Here is a 12,071-nt window from a genome sequence, read left to right on the forward strand (position 1 = left end):
TAAATGAAATGGAGATAGGCAACCTTCCAGAAAAAGAATTCAGAATAATGATAGTGAAGATGATCCAGGACCTCAGAAAAAGAATGGATGCAAAGATAAAGAAGATGCAAGAAATGTTTTAAAAAGACCTAGAAGAATTAAAGAACAAACAAACAGAGATGAACAATACAATAACTGAAATGAAAACTATACTACAAGGAATCAATAGCAGAATAACTGAGGCAGAAGAACAGATAAGTGACCTGGAAGACAGAATGGTGGAATTCACTGCTGCAGAACAGAATTAAAAAAGAATGAAAAGAAATGAAGACAGCCTAAGGGACCTCTGGCACAACATTAAACGCAACAACATTCGCATTATAGAGGTCCCAGAAGGAGAAGAGACAGAGAAAGGACCCGAGAAAATATTTGAAGAGATTATAGTCCAAAACTTCCCTAACATGGGAAAGGAAATAGCTATGCAAGTCCAGTAAGTGCAGAGAGTCCCATACAGGATAAACCCAAGGAGACACATGCCAAGAAACACAGTAATCAAACTGGCAAAAATTAAAGACAAAGAAAAATTACTGAAAGCAGCAAGGGAAAAATGACAAATAACATACAATGGAACTCCCATACGGTTAACAGCTGATTTCTCAGCAGAAACTCTACAAACCAGAAGGGAGTGGCATGATACACTTAAAGTGATGAAAGGGACTAACCTACAACCAAGATTACTCTAACTGGCAAGGATCTCATTCAGATTTGATGGAGAAATCAAAAGCTTTACAGACAAGCAAAGGCTAATGGAATTCAGCACCAGAAAACCAGCTCTACAACAAATACTAAAGGAACTTCTCTACGTGGGAAACACAAGAGAAGAAAAGGACCTACAAAAACAAACCCAAAACAATTAAGAAAATGGTCATAGGAACATACATATCGATAATTACCTTAAATGTGAATGGATTAAATGCTCCAACCAAAAGACACAGGCGAGCTGAATGGATACAAAAACAAGACCCATCTATATGCTGTCTACAAGAGACCCACTTCAGACCTAGGGACACATACAGACTGAAAGTGAGGGGATGGAAAAAGATATTCCATGCAAATGGAAATCAAAAGAAAGCTGGAGTAGCAATACTCATATCAGATAAAATGGGCTTTAAAATAAAGAATCTTACAAGTGACAAGGAAGGCCACTACATAATGATGAGGGGATCAATCCAAGAAGAAGATATAACAATTAAAATTTTTATGCACCCAACATAGGAGCACCTCAATACATAAGGCAACTGCTAACAGCTATAAAAGAGGAAATTGACAGTAATACCGTAATAGTGGGGGACCTTAACACCTCACTTACACCAATGGACAGATCATCCAAAATGAAAATAAATAAGGAAACTGAAGCTTTAAATGACACAGTAGACCAGCTAGATTGAATTGATAATTATAGGATGTTCCATCCAAAAACAGCAGATTACACTTTCTTCTCAAGTGGACACGGAACATTCTCCAGGATAGATCATACCTTGGGTCACAAATCAAGCCTCAGTAAATTTAAGAAAATTGAAATCATATCAAGCATCTTTTCTGACCACAATGCTATGAGATTAGAAATTAATCACAAGGAAAACAAAAGTAAAAAACACAAACACATGGAGGCTAAACAATACGTTACTAAATAACCAAGAGATCACTGAAGAAATCAAAGAGGAAATAACAAAATACCTAGAGACAAGTGACAATGAAAACATGATGATCCATAACCTTTGGGACGCAGCAAAAGCAGTTCTAAGAGGGAAGTGTATAGCTATACAACCCTACCTCAAGAAACAAGAAAAAGCTCAAATAAAAAATTTAACCTTATACCTAAAGGAACTAGAGAAAGAAGAACAAACAAAACCCAAAGTTAGCAGGAGGAAAGAAATCATAAAGATGAGAGCAGAAATAAATGAAATAGAAACAAAGAAAACAGTAGCAAAGATCAATAAAACTAAAAGCTGGTTCTTTGAGAAGATAAACAAAATTGATAAACCATTAGCCAGACTCATCAAGAAAAAGAGAGAGAGGACTCAAATCAATAACATTAGAAATGAAAAAGAAGAAGTTACAACAGACACCACAGAAATACAAAGCATCCTAAGAGACTACTACAAGCAACTCTATGCCAATAAAATGGAGAACCTGGAAGAAATGGACACATTCTTAGAAAGGTATAGCCTTGCAAGACTGAACCAGGAAGAAATAGAAAATATGTACAGACCAATCACAAGTAATGAAATTGAAACTGTGATTAAAAATCTTCCAACAAACAAAAGCCCAGGATTAGATGGCTTCACAGGTGAATTCTATCAAACATTTAGAGAAGAGTTAACACCCATCCTTCTCAAACTCTTCCAAAAATTGCAGAGGAAGGAACACTCCCAAACTCATTCTATGAGGCCACATCACCCTGATACCAAAACCAGACAAAGATATTACAAAAAAAGAATATTCCAGACCAATATCACTGATGAATATAGATGCAAAAATCCTCAACAAAATACTAGCAAACAGAATCAAACAACACATTAAAAAAGGATCATACACCATGATCAAGTGAGATTTATCCCCGTGATGCAAGGATTCTTCATATATGTAAATCAATCAATGTGATATACCATATTAACAAATTGAAAAATAAAAACCATATGATCATCTCAATAGATGCAGAAAAAGCTTCTGACAAAATTCAACACCCATTTATGATAAAAACTCTCCAGAAAGTGGGCATAGAGGGAACCTACCTCAACATAATAAAGGCCATATATGACAAACCCACAGCCAACATCATTCTCAATGGTGAAAAACTGAAAGCATTTCCTCTAAGATCAGGAACAAGACAAGGATGTCCACTCTCACCACTATTATTCAACATAGTTTTGGAAGTCCTAGCCACGGCAAACAGAGAAGAAAAAGAAATAAAAGAAAGAAAAAGAAATAAAAATTGGAAAAGAAGAAGTAAAACTGTCACTGTTTGCAGATGACATGATACTCTACATAGAGAATCCTAAAGCTGCCAGCAGAAAATGACTAGAGCTAATCAACGAATTTGGTAAAGTTGCAGGATACAAAGTTAATGAACAGAAATCTCTTGCATTCCTATACACTAATGATGAAAAATCTGAAAGAGAAATTAAGGAAAAACTCCCATTTACCATTGCAACAAAAAGAATTAAATACCTAGGAAAAAACCTACCTAAGGAGACAAAAGCCCTGTATGCAGAAAACTATAAGACACTGATGAAAGAAATTAAAGATGATATCACAGATGGAGCGATATACCATGTTCCTGGATTGGAAGAATCAATATTGTGAAAATGACTCTACTACACCAAGCAATCTACAGATTCAATGTAGTCCCTATCAAATTACCGATGGCATTTTTTATGGAACTAGAACAGAAAATATTAAAATTTGTATGAAGACACAAAAGACCCCGAATAGCCAAAGCAGTCTTGAGGGAGAAAAACGGAGCTGGAGGAATCAGACTCCCTGACTTCAGACTATACTACAAAGCTACAGTAATCAAGATAATATGGTACTGGCACAAAAACAAAAACATAGATCAATGGAACAAGATAGAAAGCCCAGAGATAAACCCACACACCTATGGTCAACTAATCTATGACAAAGGAGGCAAGGATAGACAATGGAGAAAAGACAGTCTCTTCAATAAGTGGTGCTGAGAAAACTGGACAGCTACATGTAAAAGAATGAAATTAAAACACTCCCTAACACCATACACAAGAATAAACTCAAAATGGATTCGAGACCTAAATATAAGACCAGACACTATAAAACTCTTAGAGGAAATATAGGAAGAACACTCTTTGACATAAATCACAGCAAGATCTTTTTTGATCCACCTCTTAGAGTAATGGAAATAAAAACAAAAATAAACAAATCGGACCTAATGAAACTTCAAAGCTTTTGAACAGCAAAGGAAACCATAAACAAGACGAAAAGACAACACTCAGAATGGGATAAAATATTTGCAAATGAATCAACAGACAAAGGATTAATCTCCAAAATATATAAACAGCTCATGCAGCTCAATATTTAAAAACAAACAGGGCTTCCCTGGTGGCTCAGTGGTTGAGAGTCCGCCTGCCGATGCAGGGGACACAGGTTCGTGCCCTGGTCCAGGAAGATTCCATATGCCGCGGAGCGGCTGCGCCCGTGAGCCATGGCCGCTGAGCCTGCGCGTCCGGAGCCTGTGCTCCGCAACGGGAGATGCCACAGCAGCGAGAGGCCCACTTACTGCAAAAAAAATAAATAAATAAAATAAAATAAAATAAAAAACAAACAACCCCATCCAAAAATGGGCAGAAGACCTAAATAGACATTTCTCCAAAGAAGACATACAGATGGCCAAGAAGCACATGAAAAGCTGCTCAACATCACTAATTATTAGAGAAATGCAAATCAAAACTACAGTGAGGTATCACCTCACACCAGTTAGAATGGGCATCATCAGAACATCTACAAACAACAAATGCTGGAGAAGGTGTGGAGAAAAGGGAGCCCTCTTGCACTGTTGGTGGGGATGTAAATTGATACAGCCACTATGGAGAACAGTATGGAGGTTCCTTAAAAAACTAAAAATAGAATTACCATATGATCCAGCAATCCCACTACTGGGCATATACCCAGAGAAAACCATAATGCAAAAAGACACATGAACCCCAATGTTCGTTGCAGCACTCTTTACAATAGCCAGGTCATGGAAGCAACCTAATTGCCCATCAACAGACAAATGGATAAAGAAGATGTGGTACATATATACAATGGAATATTATCAGCCATAAAAAGGAATGAAATTGGGTCATTTGTTGAGACTTGGATGGATCTAGAGACTGTCATACAGCGTGAAGTAAGTCAGAAAGAGAAAAACAAATATTGTATATTAATACATGTATATAGAACCTAGAAAAATGGTACAGATGAACCAGTTTGCAGGGCAGAAGTTGAGACACAGATGTAGAGAACAAATGTATGGACACCAAGGGGGGAAAGCTGTGTGGGGGTGGGGGTGGGGGTGTGATGAATTGGGCTATTGGGATTGACGTGTATACACTGGTGTGTATAATATTGATGACTAATAAGAACCTGCTGTGTCAAAAAATAAATTAAATAAAATTCAAAAATTAAAAAAAAAAAGTAAAGGCAACCCAAATACCCTCAAAGGATGAATGGGTAAACAAAATGTGATGCATCTATACAATGGAATATTGTTCAGCCATAAAAAGGAATGAAGTGCTGATTCCTGCTACAACATTGATGAACCTCAAAAACATTATGCTAAGTGAAAGAAGCCCGACTATAAGGGCCAAGTATTATATGATTCCACTCATATGAGTTATCCAGAATAGGCAAATCCTTAGAGACAAAAGCTAATTGGTTGTTGCCAGAAGCTGAGGGGCAGCAGGGGGAAGAAAGAGTGACTGCTTAATGGGTACAGGGTTTCCTTTAGGGATAAAAAAATGTTTTGGAACTAGAGACGGGTGGTGGTTGTACAACATGTGAATGTACTAAATTCTACTGAATCGTAAAAAAGAATTATAAAAATAAAAGGGAGAAAGCATGTGTAGAGAGAGAAAAAAAGGATTAGCTTGGGAATTGGGAAACCAATTCTCTGCCTCTGTCTCCCTATTCACTGTGAGAAATAAATGTGAATTTCTTGAAGCTTATTTCTTCCACTGAAATTGTCTAATTTTCAAATTATTGTCCACTAAAGCAATTAATGGGCTATTCCTAGAAGGAAACTTTGAAAAAAGTTTTATATATCTACACATATTTTGAAGTTCCTTTCACTTATCAAGCACCTATGAAACAAATGTTAATTTGACCTATTGACTTGTTTTAAAATAAGATACTATGTAATAGATCATACATCCATGGTGACCTTCATTCCTGAATATAACTACTTTAATATGCTACAGAAAAAGTTTTCTTTAGCAGCCCAACTTCAAGTACACATTGAAACTAGGGACTTCAATACCATTTAATTTCTCTGATGAAAAGATGATGAATGTGGTGTAAAAATATGATAAGAGAGTGTCTATTTCTAGTTGGAAATTTTAACAATCTATTAGTAATTAATTTTCCATGGATTTTCCATTTTTCTTTATCCTAGAAGATATGGTTTCATTTTTTTTCCCAAGTAAGTTTCAAAGTGTGTCTTTTTCAATACTTTTATATTCTTATAATGCATCTCCCAACAAACTGTGTCTGCCTTGGATTTGTCTAAAATAAAGGATAAAAAATTAAAAACTAACACTTTAAAAAAATTTTATTATGAGTTTACCAAAATGAAACTCCCATCAAAGAAAACTGTATCTCTCTCCCTCTCTTATTATTTTTTTCTTTTGTGAATATTAAGTAATAGACTGGCTGGTACTCCAACAGTTCTACCACAGAATAAATTTAAGTTAAATTCCTGAGGTAGGTTTCATCTGGTACTCCTATTTCTAAAGACACCACCATGTGGAAAGATGTTCTAAACTAATAAATGTAAACCTGAAGGAAAACACTTGGCTGAACATACATAGCTGGTCTTTAGACAAAGAGTTCAATTGTGCTTTATGAAAGTAATGCCACTGAGCAAAAAAGACAGAGCCCTTTTTAAAGTCCTCATAAGTAACTGTGTTAAGTCTCATATCCAGAGGACTGAGATTTCCAAATGACATTTAGCAACAATGCTGACTATAAGAAAAGAGACATACCTCAGCAAAATATTTAGGTTGTAAACGTTTAGGGAATTAAAGAGCTTATAAGTGGTCATTAACACAAAGGGATGCATAGCTAAAGAAATAGAAAATGAAGCAGGAACTGTTAATGTTTTTCATAGTCAGCATATAAACCAAAGAATGTGGTTTGTAATGATCATGTATGCATAGATTTGTCTTTAAAGACACTGTGGTAAAGCCAATGTCAAAGTAAGCTCAGCGTGCTGGAACAAACACTTCTGTACACCACCGACCTACTAACAAAGGTATCGACCTCAATTTGCCTTGAAACTCTTAGCCTGTGCCAAACGAGAGTCATCTTTGAAGATTAAAACTAGGCAGCATTCACCAGTCCAGCTGATGCTCAAAACTAATATTGAGCATGGTGGTTCCTCAAAATATTAAACATAGAATTATCATATGGTTTCAGTAATTCTACTTCTGGAATTGGGTTTATACCCAAAAGAATTGAAAACAAGGACTCAAACAGATATTTGTACACCAAAGTTCATGGCAGCATAATTCACAGCAACCAAAAGGTAGAAAGAACCCAAATGTCCATTAAATGGATAAACAGAAAAACATGGTATACACATACAATGGAATATCATTCAGCCTTAAAGGGGAAGGAAATTCTGACACATGCTACAACATGGATGAAACATAGACATTATGCTAAGTGAAATAAGAAGCCAGTCACAAAAGGACAGATACTACATGATTTCATTTTTATGAGGTACCTAGAGCAGGCAAATTCATAGAAACAGAAAGTGGAATGGTAGATGCTAGGGACTGAGAGAAAGGAATGGGAGTTGTTGTTTAATGGGTACAGAGTTTCAGTTTGGGAAGATGAAAAAGTTCTGAAGATGGACAGTGGTGGTGGATGCCAATGATATGAGTGTACTGAAATGTGACTGAATATTACACTTAAAAATTATTAAAATGGTAAATTTTATGTTATGGATATTTTACTATTGTTTTAATCTCATATAAGAAATAGCCATATAAAATTTAGAAAATACTGATAAGCAAAAAGTTCTCATAATTTTACAAGCCTCATGTAACTACTGTTAACTGTTAATGTAGGAGGAAAAAACCCTAAAACCAATGATTATGCTAAATTGACACACCTATTCACATCCCTCAAGGAAAAACAAAAAGTGGAATAGTTTAAGCAACAGTTTTAAACCAAGTTTAAAGGATCTTAAAACTCATCTTTTACATATGGAAAAAAAGAAATACAAAAGAGTTCCAGAGGGGTTAAGGAACCTCCTCAACTTCATAAAACTGAAAATATATCTTGACTCTTATCTAGTACTCATTAACAAAATATCTATTTTATAAATATTTTATCCTACCTGGGAAAAAGCTGAGTCCTAAACAAATTAAGTCTATCCATGTAGCCAATGTGTTTCACATTTAAAGCCTTGCTGAAGAGATATAAATAGTCCAAGGCTGTAGCACTTTAATAATTAGCAGATAGAAAGGAGGTGGAGAGGACCATTTAGATGACAGCAGATCTTCTATTAGGTATACAAGTACCGGAAATGATGTAAATTTGAGTCAAACATTATTGTTACTGCTTTGTGTTTTCATCTCTTTTTTTCCCATATATATAGATTACTCATTGTCATATGGTTTCTTGAAAGCCTGAAAGTTAATCTTTAATGTGGAAAGGAAAATTGGTTAACACACTGAGAGCTTGTGCCGTGGCTCTTAATACTTCACGTGCTCTCACTGCAATAAGAGGGAAAGAATCCACTTGATCTGGAATATGGCCCCTGGAAATTGAACTTGACTTGAGCTTTAAACAAATATACACACTTTATGTGCACTGTTCAAAATTGAGGTTTATCAAGAGTATATGTCTATTAACCACGTGCTAAAAAGAAGAGTTGGGAGGCCTTTAAAATACACATATCTGCATTTATCACACAAACTCGATCCAACTTATTTTTGGCTGTGTGGATTCTTCCATTCACACTTCATATCCCAGAGAAAGGCTAAGTAATTTGTTACTTAAAAACAAAACAAAACAAAAAATCTTGATGACACTTCTTGGTTAGGTCCCAACATTATTAAGGTATGAGAGGACAGTGTAGTAACCGATTCGGGAAGGGAATGTGCTCTCTTCTCAGTGACCCTTGGCCTCATTTGTGACCATGTTTGCTCCTCCCCTGAATGCTTATCACTCCCGTGACCCGAGAGGAGAAATGATTCATCTCCTCAAAGATGAACTTTCCAGGGTGTTTATTATTTGGCATTTGGCTGACTCACACATACAGCAGAATTTTTTATTACTCTTCCTTTGATTTCTGTTTAATGCTTAGGTTCCCGAACATGACCTTTTTCGCCTCCCATGACTTGTACATGCATTTCCTTAGGAAGAAATGCCCTTCCTCAAACACTACTCTCCTGGTGAGCACCCTCAAGTCCAGCTTAGTAAGGAACCTCCTCTGGGAAGCTTTGCAGGCACCTCCCTCCTATCTCTCATTGGATTGATCACACACAGCCCTGTGTTACAGGGGTGCCCTGACACGGACGTCTATTGTTCCATTTATTCCACTACATTGCAATGTTCTTACACTCATAAAAGAAGAAATATGGGCTAATTTTTGTCTCTGTATTACCTGCACCTAAAACAGTGTGAAGTACTAACAGATCCCGATTAATTTTTGTTAAATGTTGATTATTTGAACTCTAAAAAGTAGTCTATTACTTTACCAGAGAAGCTGAGATTTAAATCTAGGTGTGTGTCCAAAGCCAGTATTTCCTCTCCAGCATGCTATCTGTGTATCTGTTCACTAAACCCCATTTCTTCTGCCTTCTGACGACACAGCTAGATTTCATTTCCCAGCCTTATATAAGTAGAAGTGACATATGCCCCTTCAGGGTCTGGCCCCTCAAAATAAGTTCCTGCCAATCTTCTACCACTATTTCACCTCTTGTTTGCTGGCTAGATTCAGTAGATCCAATAGAGGGATCTAAGACCCTAGAAAATGGCAGAGCCACCCGATAGAGAAAGCCTAGCATCCCAAGTCACCATGTGAAGGAGACCAGGAATACCCAAGTAGAACTATTATGTGAGCAACAAATAATTTCATCTGGCTGTAAGCTCCTAAAATTTTTGAGGCTTTTTTCAGCAGTTTGCCTACCCTGATTAATACAATTCCAGAATTGTAATTTTCATACCTTTTTTGTTTTAATTTTTTAAAGCTATATGTACACTGTGGAAATTTTAAGATATAAAAAGAATAAAGAAGAAAAATAGTTCTCATCACTCAGAGATAAACCCTGTTTTATTTTTCTTATATATCTTCCCAGTCTTCTTTCAGGGAGTGGGGGAGTGGGGCAGTGGGAGGTATAGATATAATAAAGAGAACAAAGAGATGTTATTTAAAAGATGGAAGCAGAGGTTTTCTTGAAGAGAACTTTTCATTTTGTTCCTTAATGGATTCTTTTATTTTGAAGTGATGGGCCCCAGGGCATAGTATGGAATGATTAAATTAGATTGCTTTGCATAATAAGTAAAAGGGTTTTGAGATTCCCTGGGCCATGCAGGAGCTTAAGAGAAGAGTGAAGGAGCCAAGAGGAGGAGAAAGGAAAGGAGGCTGGTGAGGAAGAGAAAGGTTCCATCAGGAGAGGAGAAGGCTAGGACCTGGACCTGGGAGAGCAATACCAATGAGAACTTCCCAGCACTGGGAATTCCCGAAACACATTTAAGAATAAGAGTGTGTATTATTTGGTCCTAACATTTTTGCCATGGTGTGTCCTGCTGGCCCATGATGCAAATCCTTTGCCATTTATACCCCTGAGTGTTTAATAAAGTCTCATCTCTATGAATGTTTATATGAGTGGTGTTTTAAGAAAGAAAATCAAGGGAAATGGCAAGAAGTGAGACGTAATAGAAATTACAATCTCAGAGGGGGCAGGATGTCAGAGAAAGAGATGACGAAGAAAAACTTGGCACTGGGGACTTCCCTGGTGGCGCAATGGTTAAGAAGCCACCTGCCAATGCAGGGGACATGGGTTTGAGCCCTGGTCCGGGAAGATCCCACATGCCAGAACAACTAAGCCCATGCGCCACAACTACTGAACCTGTGGTCTAGAGCCTGCGAACCACAACTACTGAGCCCTCGTGCCACAACTACTGAAGCCCACGGGCCTAGAGCCCATGCTCTGCAACGAGAGAAGCCACCGCAATGAGAAGCCCACGCACCACAACGAAGACTAGCCCCCGCTCGCCACAACTAGAGAAAGCCTGAGCACAGCAACAAAGACCCAAAGCAGCCAAAATTAATTAATTAATTAATTAGTTAGTTAAAAAAAAACTTGAGACTGCTTCATCAAATAACATGTCATGTACATTTGCCCAATCTTTAATGTCTCTGAAAATATGCTTTTTAATGGCTGCCTGCCATTCCAGTGTATGAACGCACCATCACTTACTTAACCTTTCCCTATTTGGTGCATTTAGATCGTTTCCAGTTTTCCACTGTTAAACATACTTCCTCACGAAACACACGCATGTATAAAATCTGGGTCCAGATTTTCTGGTTTAGCCAAGGTTTGGTTTGTTGTAATGAACAAAAAGTCACTCAGATCTGCTTAAGTAGAGAAGTGCAACTTCATATAAGGATCCAGCATTACTGCACAAAACCCACAAGCTCATGTATTCAGTCTCATGAGGAACCGGTACAGGAGGTACTGCAAAATCACCAGAAATTGCCATCTCATTGCTTCTTTCAGAGGATACCCATTTTCTCTGCCTCTACACATGTGTATGAGAGAGAGAATTTACAATTGATGTTCATATTAAATAATGTATAAAAGATACACAGTAAGTTCTAATAGCAATCTCCAATTCCTTCTAAGAAACTTCTAGATGTCATATAACTAATGTGACTAGGCTACTTTCCTTACCTGTCCTGTATCCTATACTTATGTCTCTTTTTCTCATGTGTATTCTTATTCCATGTGTTTTCAATGGGAGTCCTGTTTCTCACTTCAGGCCCAAGAGGCCCTGAAGTCTTATTCATTCACTGTTTATCAGCTCCAGAAATGGCTACTTAATACTTCCAACCCAGTTGTCTCTCTCACTTGAGGGCTCTGTCCCTGTGGAATGACTGCTACATTCTCTCTGCAGAAGGAGCCTTCTTCGGTATGAGTGGTGGGGGCAGTGACAGTGGTCTGTGTCTCCTCCATAACCTCAGTCAACTTCTGCTGTCTTTGTGTCCACATTGGCATCTAATGTCTGGCAGGCTCTTGACTTCATCCCTGTTCACTACTATGGTTTTCCATTTGTGGTCCATG

The sequence above is a fragment of the Phocoena phocoena genome, chromosome 5 (genome assembly GCF_963924675.1).
Source record: "Phocoena phocoena chromosome 5, mPhoPho1.1, whole genome shotgun sequence".
NCBI lineage: Eukaryota > Metazoa > Chordata > Mammalia > Artiodactyla > Phocoenidae > Phocoena > Phocoena phocoena.